The sequence below is a fragment of the Saccopteryx bilineata genome, chromosome 1 (assembly GCF_036850765.1).
Source record: "Saccopteryx bilineata isolate mSacBil1 chromosome 1, mSacBil1_pri_phased_curated, whole genome shotgun sequence".
NCBI classification, from domain to species: Eukaryota; Metazoa; Chordata; class Mammalia; order Chiroptera; family Emballonuridae; genus Saccopteryx; species Saccopteryx bilineata.
This window is the reverse complement of record NC_089490.1, coordinates 210,130,942-210,151,234: the sequence shown is the minus strand read 5'-3', so window position 1 is coordinate 210,151,234 and position 20,293 is coordinate 210,130,942.

Genomic DNA, 20,293 nt, shown 5'->3' with positions numbered 1-20,293 from the left:
TGAATATGGAGGCTCTATCAATCAGAAATTGCCCCCGCCCCTTTAGCGAGAGGCACTAAAAAATATCACGCTTCTTGTCTTGGATCGCTGAACTGAGAGAGATCTTATCAATTAGAACCGAGGGTGCGCAGATTTTATGGGTTAAGCTAATTTCAGTGATTGGGTCGCAATTGTGTTTCTGAAGGTATTTTAGGCTGCCTGCGCGCGCCCCTCCCCCAACGCTTGATTGTTAGCTTGAATGGCTGGGTGAGGTGCCCCGCCCACGGAGAGAATCTCCCAAGCCTCTCCCGCTCGCCCTGCCACTGGCGGCTGTACCGCACCAGGCGCAGGATAATGGAGCCCCCTGGGTGCGCAGGTCAGCAGGGCGCCCTGGGCGCGTGGAATGCCCAAGGCACGCGCGCGAATGGGGCGCTCCGGCACCGGTGGCCGGCGACCCCCACTCGCAGTGTGCGGGCCGCTGGGAACGTCAGCGGTGCTCAACCGGACCGGGCGCGCGCGCGGCGACTCGTGGCGGCCGCTCGCGGTGGCGGTTCACGGGGGCTCGCGGGGCTCGCGAGGCTCGCGGCAGCTCGCGGTGGCGGTTCACGGGGGCTCGCGGGGTTCGCGGCAGCTCGCAGGGGCTCGCGGCGGCTTGCGGTTCCCAAGTATATGGGCTGACTCACCGCAGGCGCACTCCCTGGCGGCTTGAATGAGCCTCGCTGCGGTAGCTTCCTCCACACCCTCTTCTCTCAGATTCAAGTGATAACAGTCCTTTTGCTTTCAGTTTGTGTGGAACTCCGGAATGCTCCGAGGATAAATTTTTCTGTTTCTAGTTGATAAATTTGTTGTGATTTAGGGGAGAGCTGTCGGACGCGCTTCTCACGGCGCCATTTCCGTGACGTCACTCCGTTCCTAAATTAATTTGTAATCCAGTTGGGTGGTGTGAGCTGGGAGTCTGTGCATCTACCTACTCTGCTGCCATCTTCAGGTCTCCTATATACTTCTTATTTATTTTATAGCTTCTCTACTTACTAAGGGACTTGCTGTATGACTTTTCTGTATGACTTTTAGTAGTATATGTATTAAACCTAAGATGACTTGTTCTGGCTTTTATTTGACCTTAGTTTCCCTCCCTTCCCAAAGTTCAATTATAATGAGTCTTTTGGCAAGGTTCTTCAGGCTTCTGTCATGCATAGACTAGCCAGTTTCCAGTTTGTCGCTGGAGCAGGGCATGTCTTCTTTCTTAGGGTCAACTTGTAGTGGTTGGTGGAATGCAAAAGCAATTTGCCATTTTTTGGAAGTTTCCCAGAGCCATTATTGTTAATCTTTTGAAAAAGGAACAACAATAATTTGAGTCTCAAAACCTAACCTATAAGCTGTAAAAGTCACCTATGCCTCTTGATAATCAAGGAGGCAACAAGATCAAAATATGGAGATAAAAGTTTCTTAGGAGTAACAGCTAAATGAATCCATTCAATAGGACCACAATAGTCTTGTTGGAGTGTAACTCAAGGGACAAATTAGTAAATTAACTGATTTTTCAGGATTTATGTGTTTTACTTGTGCTTGCTGCAAGGCCTTTTCTACAAGTAAGCTTGCTGTCCCAGAGCTGTAAGTAGCTGAGGAGAAGCTGGTTCAGCCAAGCCTCTAAGAATATCAAAAAGTGGCTTCAGTTCCCCAGTAGTTAATTTCAAAGAAGGTCTAGGCCAATTGATATCTCCTAATAATTTCTGGAAATCGTTTAACGTTTGCAAATGATCCATCCTGATTTCTAATCTTTGTGGACGGATTTGTTGTTCCTCACTAATTTGTCCTAAATAAGAGAAAGGCAATGATTGCTGTACCTTTTCAGGAGCTATATAAGGTCCTGATTCTTTCAAAGAATATTCTAATTGTTGCAAAGTGGTCAGCACATGTCTTTATCTGGATAAGCAATAAGAATATCATCCATATAATTAATTATGTATGCCTTAGGGTGCTGCCTTTGTACTGGAGAGATCGCTTGAGCAACATATTTTTGGCACAAGGTAGGTCTGTTAGCCATACCATGAGGCATAACTCTCCACTGCTATCTCTCCATGGTAGTCTGGAAATTAAGTGAAGGAACACTGAATGCAAAATGCTTGCAATCCTGAGGGCTCAAAGAAATAGTAAAAAAAACCAATCCTTCAAGTCAATAATAACAAGGTGAAAATCCCATGGAATGGCAGTATGAGAAGGGAATCCTGGCTAGAGAGGACCCATAATTTCCATAGTCTTATTTATTGCTCTCAAATCTTGTAATAGCCTCCAGTTTCCTGATTTCTTTTTAATAACAAATATAGGCATATTCCCTGGGCTATTAGAAGGTTCAGTGTGCCCAAGCTGTAATTGCTCTTGTACCCATTGAATGGCTGCCTTATGTTTCTCCTGAGAAAGGGGCCATTGGTCTACCCATACAGGATTATCTGATTTCCAAGTAATTGGGTCTGCATAATGCATTACTGGGGTAGCAGGAGCTACCAAGGCCCCTATGCTAAATTTTGATATCCTAATCCACACCTTCTGGTACTGAGTGCCACTTTTATGGGGGTGAGAATTCCCCGCTGTTCTTTTCCTAATTCCTTAGTGGGCAAAAATCCCTGATCAAGCATTTGAGTATTGACTAAGCTATTAGGACTGATAAGCAATGCTCTCATATTTTCAAAACATTTCTACCCTACAAATTAACTGGCAATCCAGGGAGCACATAAGGCTGAAAAAGTTCAGAATGACCTTCTTGATCTTCCCATTGTAAAAAACAAGAGCTTTGTTGAGGGGATTTGCTCTGCCCTATACCTTGTAATTCTGTGGCTGCTGCATAAGTGGGCCAGGAAGGAGGCCAATGTAGCTTAACAATAACAGATACATCAGCTTCAGTATCTAAAAGTCCTTTAAATTTATGTGCTCGTATTGTTAGTTCTATTTCAGGGCGTTCCTGATCTATTTTTTTAATCCAATAGGCAGCATCAGTGGAGCCAAATCCTTGATTTCCTTGGGGCCCCTTTTGCAGGGTTTGGCCTTGTCTTAAAAGAGGTAAAAGGATTAATTGAACAATTTTCATGTCAGGGGAGATAGTGACTATATTCCTCAGAGTGTGAGCCATTACTTTGATTTTCCCCATATAATCTGAGTATATTACTCCAGGGAAAACAAAAAAATTCTCTCATAGTTAAACTACTTCTGCTTAATAAAAATCCTACTGTGTTACTGGGAAGTGGCCCAAAAATTGCAGTGGATATAGCTTGAGTTCCCATCTCTGGAATTAATACGAATTGGGAGGTGTGACTGAGGTTCATTCCAGCACTGCCTGTTGTTGCCCAGGATAGTTGGGCAATGTCTGGCCTGCTGGAATCAGAATATGTTGAGGAAACACCAGCATCGCCCCTATTGTTTGATGGGGCTGGAGAGGGCCCTGTTGTCCTTTTCCCTAAATCACTTGCCCTTTGGCAGTATATTTAGACTTATACTCACTCGCCCAAAGTTTCCCTCTCCTACAGAGTGGGCAGAGGTCTGGAGTTTTAGGAGCTGGCTTCCCTCGAAGGGAGGCTGAGACTGACATCCAGAGGGAGTAGGACAACTTTTAGCAAAATGTCTCACACCCCCGCACTGGAAACAAGGTCCATGAGCAGCAGTACTTTCATGACTTTCCTTTTTTTGTTTGTTTTGCCTTTTATCAAAATATTCTGGAATCCTCATCTTAAGGCCTGTGGCAAAAGCAAGACCTTGCATGTATGAAGTCCCAACATTGGCGCATATTCTGATTTAGTCCTCTATATCTCCCTTCTTGCGGTGAGGCCAAAGTGCAGCCTGACAAGCTGAATTAGCATTCTCATATGCTAACTGCTTTACTAAAATCTTTCCTATATTTTTATCCTCTACTATTCTTTCGACTGCTTGAATAAGTCGTGAAACAAATTCTTGAAATCGCTGGTCTGCGACTTGTCTAATTTTACTAAATTCTTCCATTTTGGCCCCTGTAGTAGGCAGGTATTTCCATGCCTTTGTGGCTATCTGATTAATCATTTCATAAGTAATTAGTTGATACTCTAATTGAACTGTCATAAGGGCATATTGCATTTCTCCAGTTAACATATCTGCAGTAATAGCAACCTGTTCTTGCTGATTTTTCTTATCCTGCTCAATGGCCTTTTCATATAAGTCTGACTTCCACACAAGTAATTACCCCCAGAGAGACAGGCATGAGCAATCACCTTCCAGTCATTTGGCAGAAGAGCCTTTGCACTAATAGTATCTAATAAACCAAGTGAAAAGGGGGCAGTAGGCCCATACTGAGCACAAGCAAGCTTAAATTCTTTCAGAGTTTTAAAAGGTAGAGGCTCATGCTCTTGCACTGCATTCCCCTTATTGTCCCGTTTTTCCACAACAGAAAAACAGGTAAAGCCATTCATTGTTTCCCCTATATTTTGAGCCTGGTCTATAGATTGTTGGAGCAGGGATTTCCCAGAGTTTGAGCTATAAATTCTGGAATCAGCCCAATAAGGGTACGGAGGAGCAGAGGGCTGAGAGTAAGAAGGAGCCGAGGGTGGCAGCCATTGCCATGAAATTTTTATCCACCAAGTCATCCTCAGACTCCAAGTTGTTCTCATGTTCACATCCTTCTGTTTCCGGCTCACTCTGATACTCTTTAGACAATGATTCATCCACATATGGACACATTTCTACAAAAAGTTTCCTTTTTTTGATCCTAGCTGTCCCATAGTTATTTACTCCCAAATTACTTTATTATTATACTCCCCCCCCCAAACTCTACTTAAAAGCTTTACTTACTTTGTGTGCACACCTCTGAGGGGTTTTGTTATGTTCTCTTTCCCTTTCTCGATGCCCCGCGTTGGGCACCAACTGCTGTGCCTTGCACTATGAGTCTATTCCAAGGTCTTGAGTGGAAATGGTACAAAATTGAATTAAAGGTAGACAGAGACTTAATGATATATATACAGGATGGGTTCGGGAAGAAGCCACAGCTCCTTGCCAACAGTCACTACTGTTATGAGCTGCAGAAACATGGCTTCCCCCAGAACATGGCTTCCGCAGAAACATGGCTTCCCGTTATTCCTGGGTAACGTGGGCCATTAGCAATTCAATTAAGTTTCCAAGGCAACACAAGTAAACCACCAGATGCAGAAAAACCCCCATCATCTTAACTTTAAACAAAGAAGTAACTAACTTCCAGTCCTTTTGGGGAACATGGGAGGGCAGGATGAGCAGAGAAGCACAGCCCTTTGTTAACTTAATCAGGCAGGTGAGGTGGGGGGTTGGGCAGACTACCAGCCCACAGCCAGCTCCCAGCACCCCTGTCTCCAAAATCCAGCCTGAAACCCAACAAGGGGGCCTGCTCTTCTTTCCTCAGGATATGTGAATGGTCAAGGACAGACAGTCCAAATCTTCCATCATACCTCCTCCCCTTCAAGAGACTTGAAAGTCATGTAGGCCTACGCACAATGAGGCTCAAGAAATCAGGCATGTTTTATGTAAAAGCTGAAACTGCAAAGATATATAAGACACAAAGAAATTGACTTCTAGAAGCTTGTGTTTTGTTGTCTTTTTGGGTCATGCTGCTCCACTGGCTAAAATAAACTTCTCTTCCTCCAGCACTTATCTGAGCATCTTTGACCTCCTTTGTTTCCTGTAGCAACATGACCCCACAGTCACTGGTTTGAGCCCAAAGGTCACTGCCTTGAAACCCAAGACCACCAGCTTGAGCCCAAGGTCGATGGCTTGAGCAAGGGGTCACTAGGTCTGCTATAGTGCCCCCACCCCCGGTCAAGGCACATAAGAAAAAGCAATCAATGAACAATTAAGGTGTTGCAATGAAGAATTGATGCTTCTCATCTCTCTTCTTTCTTGTCTATCTGTCCCTGTTTGTCCCTCTCTCTGACTCTCTGTCTCTGTAAAAAAAAATTTTTTTAATAAATAAATAAATAATTGTTCACCAAGACTAACACAAAAAATATTCTTAACTGTCTTATTCAGTATAACCTCAACTGAACATAGCTCAAAACAGAAAAATAGATTTATAAATTGTGACATATTTGCAATGAAATACACAAAGTAATACATTCTATATGATTCCACTTATGAAGTTCCAAAGAGACAAAAGTAATCTGTGGCAATAAATGTACAAAAATGGGTTGGGGAATGGCATATTGATTGGAAAGGTGTATGAGAGAACTTTCTAGAGTGAGGAATATGTTTCATATCTTGCTCTACATATACAATTTTGTCAAATGTAATTGAAGGCCCTGGCCGGTTGCATCAGTGGATAGAGAGTTGACCTGGAGTGTAGACAACCGGGTTTGATCCTCTGTCAGGGCACACATGAGAAGAAACCATCTGTCAGGGCACACATGAGAAGAAACCATCTGTTTCTCTCCTCATTCCTCTCACCTTTCTCTCTCCCTTTCCCTCTCGCAGCCGTGGCTCAGATCGGCCCCAGACAAGGGTTGTCGTGTGGATCCCAGTTGGGTCATATGCAGGAGTCTGTCTCTCTAGCTTCCCTCCTCTCACTTAAAAAAAAAGAAGTTAATTGAACTGATCACTTAAGATCTTTCTTTTATTTTATTGTGTGTTAATTACCATCAAAAGGAAGGGAAGGAGGGAGGGAGAGAGGCAGGCAAGCATATGGTTTAGCCAGAGAATCTTGTGTAATTATCTGTCTAGAACATTGGTGTTGTGCAGGAAGGGAGTCCTTCCCCTGCTCATAAGGAACAACTGGTTATGAATTTTTTTCCCTGCAAAGAGGAAGCCTGAATGATTCTCTGCAGGCAAATTACATTTGTTCCTTACAAAGGTTATCTTAATGATAGGTGAGATTTAGGGAGTTAGGCACCTGCAATAACCAGAAAGATGTTACAGAAGATAATTTAAAGTTTCTAGTTGGTTACAGTAGCACATGCAATGTTATTTTTAATTTCCCCAATCACAGGGAATAGAATTTCACTGGTTGCTAGGGAAATTGTGTTCTTAGCAGTTACAGATTGGCTCCTAATATTAAAATCTTGGAGGAAAGAAAAGTCTTGGTGAAAACTAGAAAATTTCATAAGCCAAAAAGCTAAAAATTAATATTGATATTCTGGGAGGAAAGGTCAGGCTTTCCTGTCCCATCCTTCCTTTGGGAAGGGGAGGGAGAAGAATGTAGAAGTTTCTGGCATGCAAGAACAATGGGTCATTTAGTTTTAAATCTGAAATAAAGATTAACCAGGAAACTTCTTCTCTTTCAATGGGAGGCAGAATTTACATAACACCTTGCATTGATTGTAGTTCCTCCCCCTTCCTGGAATCTTAGTAAAATACCTCTAGGCTAGTGAGGGAAGATGAACCCTGAAAGATTTGTAAACATCTTTGATTGTGTTACCTTGAAAGTCTTAATGTTTCTGTGCATTCCCTAAACAAATGTTGTCAGCTTGCGCCATGATGTCATGCTCCCCACCTGTGTGTGATCAAGGGTATATAAACTGGCCCCTGAAATATTCTTGGGGACTGCACGATTTGGGTCTGCTGCTCTGTGTCAGCCATATGCAGCCGGCATATTTAATAAATCTCCTCCTTTAATAAAACTCTTCAAGATTCATCTGGACTGGGTGTCTCTACATAAATCCTATGGAGTGAGGTATGGTGCCTTTCAGAATCTGGGGTACAGTACTTTATAACAAGGCTAGGAGTGTACATCTGCTAAAAATGTGGCTATTTTTTACTTAATGTATTCATGGGTAACTGTCACCATAGCAACAACAATGCTGGCCAATGCTGGGTCTCTAATGAAGGACTCCTGCTGGTTATGTGATGGAGATCAGTCCAGGAAGTCCTGTTTAGGAGTACAGGCAGGTGATGGGACAGATGGATATGCTGGTAGGCATTGGAGGTGCCAGGGCATGGGGTGGAGAGGCTGTGGACAGAGGGAAATCTGACAGGAACATAGGATTTCTGTCACCCCATCAGAGTCATGTTACTTTGGGGCAAAATTCTGTACCCACTCAGCTTAGTGTGGTGTCTTGGGCAGAGTAACATATTCATCAGGTGCAAGACATTTCATGGTGCTCCTGGCTTTGGAGACATCCAGTTAAAGGAGCAGCAAGAGCAGCTTTGGGGGACCAGCATCCCTCCAAATCTCCATCAGTGCCTGTCTCCATCTAGTATCATGGACTATTGACCTTTTGTGAAGGCTGGCTGAGATCCAGCTCAGTGCCCCTCCCCCACTGCATGCCAGAAGAGAGCCTTCAGAAATTCTTCAGAATAGCTCTCACCATTTTCTTCCTGCCGCATTACACATGATGGATGAAACCTACACACTTGACAGAATTCCATGGAGACACTTTGATTTTGATGGCACAGCAAATAAATAAATAAATTAATAAATAAATAAATAAATAAATATCAAAAAAAATTGTGTGAGGGAATAAGGTCTACAATGGTGCATAGTCATTAGCATGGTCCTGGCCACCCCGGGAGGAACTATCCCCTCAGCATCAGGTGGGGGCTGCAGGGTACCCTCTGCTACCCCACTCCACCCCTACCACTTATGACGTATTTTGAATGCAGGTAAATTAGTGTAAATTTATCTCATAGGAATCCCAAATCAACTCTAATTCATTTTTCAACATTAAGTCATCCACAAATCCTACTGACAGAATGATAATCTGTGAATTCTTAGCAGTATCTATCTCTCCCTGAAACTCACATGATATCTCTGCTTCTTGTGAGCCATGAAGTTTGCCACTCCATCTGTCCTTAGGCCCACACCATGTAAACTTTCCAGGGGTTGGCCCTGGCCGGTTGGCTCAGCGGTGGAGCGTCGGCCTGGCGTGCGGGGGACCCGGGTTCGATTCCCGGCCAGGGCACATAGGAGAAGCGCCCGTTTGCTTCTCCACCCCCACCCCTCCTTCCTCTCTGTCTCTCTCTTCCCCTCCTGCAGCTGAGGCTCCATTGGAGCAGGGATGGCCCGGGTGCTGGGGATGGCTCTTTGGCCTCTGCCCCGGGCACTAGAGTGGCTCTGGTAGCGGCAGGGTAGCGCCTCCGAGGGGCAGAGCATCGCCCCCTGGTGGGCAGAGCGTCGCCCCTGGTGGGAGTGCCGGGTGGATACCGGTCGGGCGCATGCAGGAGTCTGTCTGACTGTCTCTCCCCGTTTCCAGCTTCAGAAAAATACAAAAAAAAAAAAAAAACTTTAAACTTTCCAGGGGGTGACAATATGTAGGAGAGGCACCCAGTTTACCTAGATTCACATGGCATTAATTTGTGGAAAGAAAGAGTTGGGTCTGTGCCTCACCCTCCCTGGAGAGTGTTGACATTTGGTGCCCATCTCAGCATCTGCATCAGAAGAAATGAGCCGTGTGAACATTAATTTCCTACACATTTTTCCCAACATGTCTGAGAGAGTGCAAGGGCATGGGCAAAGACAGGCCATGCCCACAGTGCACCTGACCACCTCACCACCTGCAGCACCCTCCCAAGTGCTCCCGGCACACCAGAAGGACATCAGAGTGCTCCCTAGCACAGTGGCCCCCAGGGCCATCATTTTTAGATTGGAGGGAATGGAGATGTCCCCAGGGAAAGAGAATAAGAACTTTCTAGCAGGAAGATGGGGGTCAAGGCTTCCTATTTAATTAGAGACAGCACTCCCCACCCACCAACCCATCGTCTTGAGAGTCACTGCTGTAGTGAATAACGGGAGCAGCACAGAAATGACATTTTTCTTTAACTGTGTTCTTAACTGGAAAACTGTGAAATTCGGGGTTATGCCGAGAATGTCAACCAGGACAGTGTCCAAGTTAGGGTTGTTTTCCAAAGAAGTTCAAAACCACCAGACAAATGTCTGGGGAGGTAGAAAGGAGGAGATAGAAAGAATACTGTACTCTGACCCAGATGTGTTACCATAGATATGTGCTCTGTCACCTCATAGAGATAATTTCAACAGTGTGAATTGGACTAGATCTTGAGAATCATCATCACTATCATCATGCTCAACACCACTCACCATCACTGTCAGCACCTATCTGTGCGAAGACTGTCCCAACATCCCCAAGAGTGTGTCAGTGAAGGTCCCTGGAAGAGGAATGAGCCCAGAGTAGAATTAAACTTGAGTTTGATGCATTTACAGAGGTGGATTTAATGGCGAGTGTACCGGGCATGCACCCTCACCTCTTTGCCCAGACTTCTGAAGGGCCCCACAAAACCCCAACTTTACACTTTTTTCTAATGACACCAAGTTTGGTTTCATATGTGCAATTTTAACATTAATAGTACATATATTTTTATTTTTTAAAAAATATGGTTAACATGTATTTTTAACTTTCTCTCTCTCTCTCTCTTTTTTTTTACAGAGACACAGAGAGAGTCAGAGAGAGGAATAGATAAGGACAGACAGACAGGAACAGAGAGAGATGAGAAGCGTCAATTATCAGTTTTTTGTTGCAACACTTTAGTTCATTGATTGCTTTCTTATATGTGCCTTGACCATGGGCCTTCAGCAGACTGAGTAACCCCTTGTTCGAGCCAGTAACCTTGGGTCCAAGCTGGTGAACTTTGTCAAACCAGATGAGCCCACGCTCAAGCTAGCAACCTTCGGGTCTTGAACCTGGGTCCTCTGCATTCCAGTCTGACGCTCTGTCCACTGCGTCACTGCCTGGTCAGGCACTATCTCTCTCTTTTTTTAAGGGGCCCAATATTTTTTTCTTCGCAAAGGGCCTCAGTGACCTTACTCCACCTCTGTGCATTTAAGACATTTTCCCTCAAGGCCCATGTAGAAAGTCAGCCTCTATTCGTTCTTTTGTGTTCTGTTTTCCTTTCTTCATCTTCCAAGGCTTAAAATATCAGGGGTAAATGGAGTGCAGCTTGGACGACCTTCCAGACTTGCTGTTTCTTGACACTGTGTACATCTGATGAGACAGACACATTTAGTTTGGATACTGAATTAAGTCAAGAGATCTCATGATGGGAACTGAGCAGAGGAATAAATCAAATAAAATAATAAGGCAAGCAGTTATCCATGAGAAATGGGCTTACAACCCAGGATATTAATGAGGCTTTTACTTTAAATGGATATGTTTAATCAAGCTATGATGATCCATATTGGGAGCCAGAATAATTATAGTTATTGTGCTGGAGTTGTGCCAAAAAGATGTTGGACTATGTTATCTGGTGTGAACAGAAGTGGCCAGCAGAACAAGGGAAGCCCGCAGTTGGAGGTATGAACAGCTTCCTCGCCTCTTTGCACGGTTGGCAAGAGCCCAGGTCCTGGAACTGGGTTACCAGAATTTGCATTCTGAGACCCAGGAGAATAGGAGGAGTCTGGGCTGGAAAATCCTCAAGGGAGAAGGAGAGGAGAAACAGTGCAGGGGATGAGAGGCACCAGAGGAGGGAGATGCTCAGCTTCATCCTACCTGTATTTGTCGTCTTCCTTCTTTTTAATTTTTTTTTATTTTTTCATATGAGAGAAGGGAAAATAGTGAGACAGACTCCTGCATGTGCCCCAACTGGGATCCACCCAGCAACCCCTGCCTGGAGCTGATGCTCTGCTCATCTGGAGCTATGTTCGCAACCACGCTATGTTTAGCACCTGAGGTGGAAGCTCCATGGAGCCATCCTTGGTGCCCAGGCTGAGATGCTTAAACCAATTGAGCCATGACTGTGGGGAGCAGGGGGGAAAAAGGGGGTGGAAAAACAGATGGTCGTTCCTCCTGTGCACCCTAACCAGGAATCAAACCTGGGACATCTACATGTTGGGCCAATGCTCTACTACTGAACGAACCAGCTAGGGCCATTGTCTTCTTTCTAAATAAGATGCTAATGGTGGAGCAAGAGGGTTGTGAGAATCACTGAGAGGGAAGGAAGAGGGGTAGGTTTTGGAGGGGAAGTCACAGAGCTTGACCCTCCAAAACCTACTATCAGAGAGGCTGGCTGATGTGTGATAATATTTACAATTTTTATGTTTGTCACGTTAGTGATATAGACAGGTGGGAAACATGCCCCAACAACTTTCTGGAATTTCTGTCTCAGAAAAAGCCAGAATATTGGCTTTGATACTTTAACAGTATGACACAAATTAATAAAATGCAATGTTCATATCAAACATAATATGCCTTGCTGTTAATATGCATTTTATGTAGCACCTATGTAATTAAAGAAAATGTGTTTTGCCAGATAGTTTTTAACACTTCTCCTAGGTGTGGCACCTGCTGGTCAGCAGTACCAGGGGACCCCTTCCCCTATCAGGAGAAGGCAGGGTGGGGCAGGGTCCCAGGGACTCCAGGTGGCTCACCTGCCCTGGGTGAATCATCCTTCTCCTCCGTATCAGGAATGCTCTTTAGACCTTCCAGGAGGGCTGGTCCTGGCTGGTGGATACAGACCAGGGCAAGGGGGACAGACACCAGTCTAGTCCTGATTGGACTGAGAGAGATGCAAGGGGAGGAATTGGAATGCAGAGTATAGAGATTTGTGGCCTCCAGAGGAATGTCAGAGGCCGGGGAGGGTTGTGTGAGTGGCAGGTCCCCATCATGCTACTTGTCCTTAAAAAACAAGGAAGAGGAAGTGAATATTTCCCCCAGAAACAGCAATACCAGCAAAGGGAAACAGGAGAGCAGCCAAACAAGCTCCCTCGCAGCATTCAGAGCAGAGTCGCATAGAAGGAGGGAGCTTTCGAGTCTACAGTAGTGAGTCTTAGGGTCCGAGCTGCAACGCCCCCACCCACACAGCTGAGGGCACACCGGAGAGCAGGCGGCAGTGGGAGACAAAAGCACGGTTCTGCTGGCAGGGGTGGAAGCCGGCTGGCCACCACTGGGCTCAGGTGTGAGCTCAATCTTGACCGGCTGGGGAGAAGGGGGCGTGCAAAAGCGGTCAAGCTCAGCTGCCGGCAGCCTGTAATCCAGCCTCCGGGAGAATGGCGGGAACCCCGAAAAGGGTGGAGGCCAGCCCCTGAGCAAGGGCAGAGGAGCACAGCCCTGCCCAACCCTTGCAACCCAGGCTTGCGGTCTGACTTGGTAACCGGCTCCTCCCGCGTGGGTGGAGCCAAAAGCCCAGAAGAGGCGGAGTTCTGCTACAGAGCTGAGCTTGGGCATGCAGCCCTGCCCTGCAGTAGAGCCAAGGCTAGCAGCTGTTCCTTGAGTGGGATCCTCCTGCAAGGGCAGGGCAAAAGCTCAGAAACAAGTGGAGACCCACAGCTGAGCAAAGGTACTTGCCAGTGCCCTCAGGACAGAGCATAATGTCACACACAAGGGCGGGGCAAAGGCCAAGGCCACCAACCCTTGTGCACCCAAACACATGATCACAGCCACTCCCGTGAAGAGAAAATGCGGAGGCAGAGAAATACAACACAAATAAACCAAGAGAAATCCCCAGAAAAGGACCTAAGTGAATCAGATATAACCAAATTACCAGATGCAGAGTTTAAAATAACGATTGTTAGGATGCTCAAAGATATTAGAACCACCATAGATGGCCATTACGAAAACCTAAATAAAGAGATAACAAATATAAAAAAGGACATTGAAATAATAAAAAAGAATCAGACAGAAATGACAAATACAATATCTGAAATAAAGAATACAATGGAAAAAATTAAAAGCAGGATGGATGAAGCAGAGAATCGAATCAGTGAGTTAGAGGACACAATAAATAAAGGCACGGAAGCAGAGCAGAAAAAAGAAAAGAGACTCAAAAAGTCTGAGGAAACTCTAAGAGAGCTCTGTGACAACAAGAAGAGAAATAACATCCGCATCATAGGGGTTCCTGAAGAAGAAGAGAAAGAACAAGGGATAGAGACTTTGTTCAAACATATTATAGTGGAAAACTTCCCCCAATTAAGGCAGGAAAACATTTCACATGTTCAGGAAGCACAGAGAACTCCATTAAGGAGAAACCCAAAGAAACCAACACCAAGACACATCATAATTAAATTACCAAAGCTAAATGATAAAGAGAAAATATTAAAAGCTACTACAGAAAAAAAGACTATCACCTACAAAGGAGCCCCCATAAGGATGACTTCTGACTTCTCAACAGAAACACTTGAGGCCAGAAGGGAATGGCAAGAAGTATTCAAAATAATGCAGAACAAGAACCTACAACCAAGACTACTTTATCCAGCAAGGCTATCATTTAAAATTGAAGGAGAAATAAAAAGCTTTAAAGACAAAAAAAAAACAAAACTCAAGGAATTCACTGCAACCAAACCAAGGCTGCAAGAAATGCTAAGGGACCTGTTGTAAACAGATGAAAGGAAAAAAAGAATATAGCAAAAGAGAAAAACAGTTTTCAAGAAAAAAAATGGCAATAAACAATTACATATCAGTAATAACCTTAAATGTTATTGGATTAAATGATCCAATCAAGAGACATAGGGTAGTTGCATGGATAAGAAAACAGGACCCATACATATGCTGTCTACAAGAGACACACCTTAAATCAAAAGATGCACACAGACTGAAGATAAAAGGATGGAAAAAAATATTTCACGCAAATGGAAATGAAAAAAAAGCTGGGGTAGCAATACTTATATCAGACAAAATGGACTTTAGAACAAAGACCATAGTTAGAGATAAAGAAGGTCACTACATAATGATAAAGGGAGCAATCCAAAAGGAAGATATAACCATTATAAATATCTACGCACCCAATATAGGAGCATCTAAATATATAAAGCAGACTTTGATAGACTTAAAGGGCGAGATCAACAGCAATACTATAATAGTAGGAGATTTCAATACCCCATTAACATCATTAGATAGATCCTCAAGAAAGAAAATTAACAAAGAAACAGCAGACTTGAAGGACATATTAGATCAACTCAATTTAATAGATATCTTCAGAACCTTTCACCCTAAAAGAGCAGAATATACATTCTTTTCAAGCGCTCATGGTACATTCTCTAGAATAGACCACATGTTAGGGCACAAAAGTGGGCTCAACAAATTTAAGAAGATTGAAATCATACTGAGCACTTTCTCTGATTACAATGGCATTATACTAGAAATCAACCACAATAGAAAAATTGAAAAACATTCAAACACTTGGAAACTTAATAGCATGTTATTAAACAATGAATGGGTTAACATTGAGATCAAAGAAGAAATTTAAAAATTCCTAGAAACACACGATAATGAGCATACATCAACTCAAAATTTATGGGACACAGCAAAAGCAGTCCTGAGAGGGAAGTTTATAGCATTACAGGCATACCTCAGGAAGCTAGAAAAAGCTCAAATAAACAACTTAACCCTGCATCTAAAAGAACTAGAAAAAGAACAGCAAGTAAAGCAGAGAGCTAGTAGAAGGAAGGAAATAATAAAGATCAGAGCAGAAATAAATGACATAGAGGCTAAAGAAACAATACAGAGGATCAATGAAACCAGGAGCTGGTTCTCTGAAAAGGTAAACAAGATCGATGAACCCTTAACAAGACTCACCAAGAAAAAAAGGGAGAGGGCTCAAATAAATAAAATTAGAAACGAGAGTGGAGAAATAACAACTGACACAACAGAAATACAAAATATTGTAAGAAAATACTATTAAGAACTGTACACCAAAAAACTAGACAACCTAGATGAAGTGGACAAATTCCTTGAATCATATAATCTTCCAAAAATTAATCTGGAAGAATCAGAAAACCTAAACAGACCAATTACAACAAATGAGATTGAAACAGCTATCAAAAAACTCCCAAAAAAGAAAAGTCCTGGGCCTGATGGCTTCACAAGTGAATTCTACCAAATATTCAAAGAAGAACTAACTCCTATCCTTCTCAAGCTATTTCAAAAAATTCAAGAGGGAGGAAGACTTCCAAACTCCTTTTATGAGGCGAGCATAATTCTGACTCCAAAACCAGGCAAAGACAACACACACACAAAAAATTATAGGCCAATATCCCTGATGAACTTAGATGCAAAAATCCTCAATAAAATATTAGCAAACCGGATCCAGCAATATATGGAAAAAATCATACACCATGATCAAGTAGGATTTATTCTTGGGAGGCAAGGCTGGAACAATATTCGCAAATCAATCAATGTGATTCATCACATAAACAAAAGAAAGGAGAAAAACCACATGATAATTTCAATAGATGCAGAAAAAGCATTTGATAAAGTCCAGCACCCATTCATGATCAAAACTCTCAGCAAAGTGGGAATACAGGGAACATACCTCAACATGATAAAGGCCATATATGACAAACCCACAGCCAACATCATACTCAATGGGCAAAAATTAAAAGCAATCCCCTTAAGATCAGGAACAAAGCAGGGGTGCCCCCTTTCACCACTCTTATTCAACATAGTTCTGGAAGTCTTCACCACAGCAATCAGACAAGAAAAAGAAATAAAAGGCATCCAAATTGGAAAAGAAGAAGTAAAACTATCATTATTTGCAGATGACATGATATTGTATATAGAAAACCCTAAAGTCTCAGTCAAAAAACTACTAGACCTGATCAAAGAATTTGGCAAGGTGGCAGGATATAAAATCAATACTCAGAAATCAGAGGCATTTTTATACACTAATAATTAACTCTCAGAAAGAGAAATCAGGGAATCAATCCCCTTTACCATTGCAAAAAAAAAAAAATAAAGTACCTAGGAATAAATCTAACCAAGGAGATTAAAGACTTGTACTCGGAAAATTATAAAACATTGCTAAAAAAAATCAGGGAAGATAAAAATAAGTGGAGGCATATACCGTGCTCATGGTTAGGAAGAATAAACATCATTAAAATGTCTATATTACCCAAAGCAATTTATAAATTCAATGCAATACCAATGAAAATACCAATGACTTACTTCAAAGACATAGAATACATATTCCAAAAATTTATATGGAACCAAAAAGAACACGAATAGCCTCAGCAATCCTGAAAAGGAAGAAAAAAGCGGGAAGTATCACACTTCCAGATACCAAGTTATATTATAAGGCCATTGTACTCAAAACAGCATGGTACTGGCATAAGAACAGGCACATAGATCAATGGAACAGAACAGAGAACTCAGAAATAAACCCACAGCTCTATGGACAACTGATATTTGACAAAGGAGGTAAGACAATACAATGGAGTAAAGACAGCCTCTTCAACAAATGGTGTTGGGAAAACTGGACAGCTAGCTACCTTCAAAAAAATGAAACTAGACCACCAACTTACACCACTCACAAAAATAAACTCAAAATGGATAAAAGACTTGAATGTAAGCCTGGAAACCATAAGCATCTTAGAAGAAAACATAGGCAGTAAGCTCTCTGACATCTCTCGCAGCAATATATTTGCTGATTTGTCTCCACAGGCAAGTGAAATAAAAGACAGGATCAACAAATGGGACTTTATCAAACTAAAAAGCTTCTGCACAGCTAAAGACAATAAGAACAGAATAAAAAGACAAACTACACAATGGGAGAATATATTTGACATAGCGTCTGACAAGGGGTTAATAACCAAAATTTATAAAGAACTTGTAAGACTTAAAACCAGGAAGACAAACAATCCAATCCAAAAATGGGCAAAAGAAATGAATAGACACTTCTCCAAAGAGGACACACAGATGGCCAATAGGCATATGAAAAAATGTTCTACATCACTAATGATTAGAGAAATGCAAATTAAAACCACAATGAGATACCACCTCACACCAGTCAGAATGGCGCTCATCAATAAAACAACACAGAATAAGTGCTGGCGAGGATGTGGAGAAAAGGGAACCCTCCTGCACTGCTGGTGGGAATGCAGACTGGTGCAGCCACTGTGGAAAACAGTATGGAGATTCCTCAAGAAATTAAAAATCGAACTGCCTTTTGACCCAGCTATATCACTGTTAGGAATATACCCCAAGAACACTATAGCACTGTTTGAAAAGAAGAAATGCACCCCTATGTTTATGGCAGCATTGTTCACAATAGCAAAGATTTGGAAACAGCCCAAGTGTCCATCAGAGGACGAGTGGATTAAAAAGCTTTGGTATATATATACTATGGAATACTACTCAGCCATAAGAAATGATGACATAGGATCTTTTACAACAACATGGATGGGCCTTGATAACAGTATACTGAGTGAAAGAAGTAAATCAGGAAAAACTAAGAACTATATGTTTCCATACATAGGTGGGACATAAAGATGAGACTCAGAGACATGAACAACAGTGTTGTGGTTACAGGGTGGAGGGAGGAGAGGGAGGGGGTGGGGGAGGGGAGGGGCACAAAGATCATGGCTTTTCAGCATTTGCCATATTCCCCCCTTAATCTATAGACAGATAGCAAATATTTACGTATGGTGTTCCCACTATAAAGACTGCTGTCTTAGGGACAAATGGTGATAAACTATTTCAGCAGTTCCTCCTTCTTCAAAGAATTATATGTAAACATAGAGCTCCATGTTTCATAGGACATACTCAAGCTCACTCCATGCTCCCTGGAGCTTAAGCACAAGGGAATGCCCCCCATCCTTTTTGTTTTTTGTTTTTAGTATTTTTTCTTTTATTTATTTATTTTTTGTATATTTCTGAGGACGAGGATGGGGAGGCAGTCAGACAGACTTCTGCATGCGCCTGACTGGGATCCACCTGGCATTCCTACCGGGTGGAATGCTCTGCCCATCTGGGATGTTGCTCTGTTGCAACCGGAGCCATTCTAACGACTGGGGCAGAGGCCATGGGGCCATCCTTAGTGCCCAGGGTGGATTTGCTCCAGTGGAGCCTTGGCTGAGGCCGGGAGGAGAGAGACAAAGAGGAAGGAGAGGGGGAGGAGTGGAGAGGTAGATGGGCGCTTCTCCTGTGTGCTCTGGCCAGGAATCGATCCCAGGAATCCTGCACACCAGGCCAATGACTCCGACGGGTTTACCATATCATGCTCTTTACTTAAAATAAAAAATTTACATTTCTTTTGAGTGCTGATGAACAGGAGACACCAAATCTTTTTCACCTGCAAACTACTACCTTCTTTATTAGATCTAGCTAATAACACTGTTCTGTCTTTTTTCCAAATAGCTCCAGATATATGGAAAAGCTTTATACAGATGGATGGGGATTCTCAAACCCCTCAGCGAGATCTTCTGAGAATGGCTTTTAAGATACCTAGAGGCAGAAAAAGCCCAATAGAGATCAGGGGAACTACCAGCTTTTAGGATACACCCTTAAAGGCTCCAGCACCCCAAAGGGATCTCATAGGATGCCATCTGGGTCCTGCTTCAAGAGTGGAAAGGAAGGTCATTGAGCTTAAGCCTGCCAGGCTTACACATCTCTGCTGTGAGGAAACAGGAACACTGGAAGGTGGGCTTCTCCCTCGCTCCTCTAAGGGAGGGTTCAGTCTCTTCCAGCCCTGCTCCAGCCAACTATGACCTAACCTTGCCCAGAAAGCTGGGGTTTGCCACTGAAGGCTGAAGATGCCCAGGGCCGTCGGCCCCATCTACGACACTGTGGACGAGCCTAGGGCATTTCTTCCAAGAAGCAGGTAAACTGATCTCATTCGCACAAGGGCCACTTAACTATGTTTTGCCTGAATAGTCAGGTTTTTTATTCTTCCCTCAAAGATCTCTGTTGTGGGTGTTGATAGTCCTATTTTCTGCTGCTTTGCTTAATATATAGTGTTTCCTTTATCCCTCCTACCTCAATGCCCCACTCATATTTCAGGCTGGGACCTACTCCTAATTTAGAGCTCTCTTTCTTCCTTTTGCCAACTTGTATTATCAATTTACCTTTGCCACCCAGCTGAGTGTATCCCAAGGTTCTCTTTACCATGCCACATTTGCAGAGCTCCAGGGAAAAGCAACCTGGTCTCAACTCTCCAGGCAGAGGAGAACAGAAGCTCCATATCCATGCATGCTGCAAATGGAGTTTTCCAGTCTACCTGAATCATTACCAGCTAGAAGCAGCAGTCATTGGGACTTGGACATGAGCTGCAAAGTATAGAAGGGTGACGACAATTCCAGTGCCATGCGGACTTTTCCTGTGGGGAAATTTCCTGGACTCCTGCTCCCTGTGACAGCTCCTAACAGACTGAACTGTGGCTGGGTTGCATTTTTCAGAAATTTGGCATGGTGATGGGGCCAAGTTGGACTTGGGGAACATGTTAAGGACACTACTCTTTTAGGGATTCTTGCTGTATTGGCCAAGAGTTTGCTTAAAGGCTTTTAATCACTGTAAAAATAATTGAGGACTGGATGAAGAAGATGGGGCACATATACACCATGGTATACTGTTCAGCTAGGAGAAATGATGACATCGGATCACTTACAGCGGAATGGTGGAGTCTTGGTAACATTGTGGGGGGGGTGAAATAAGCGAATCAGAAAAAAACAGGAACTGCAGGA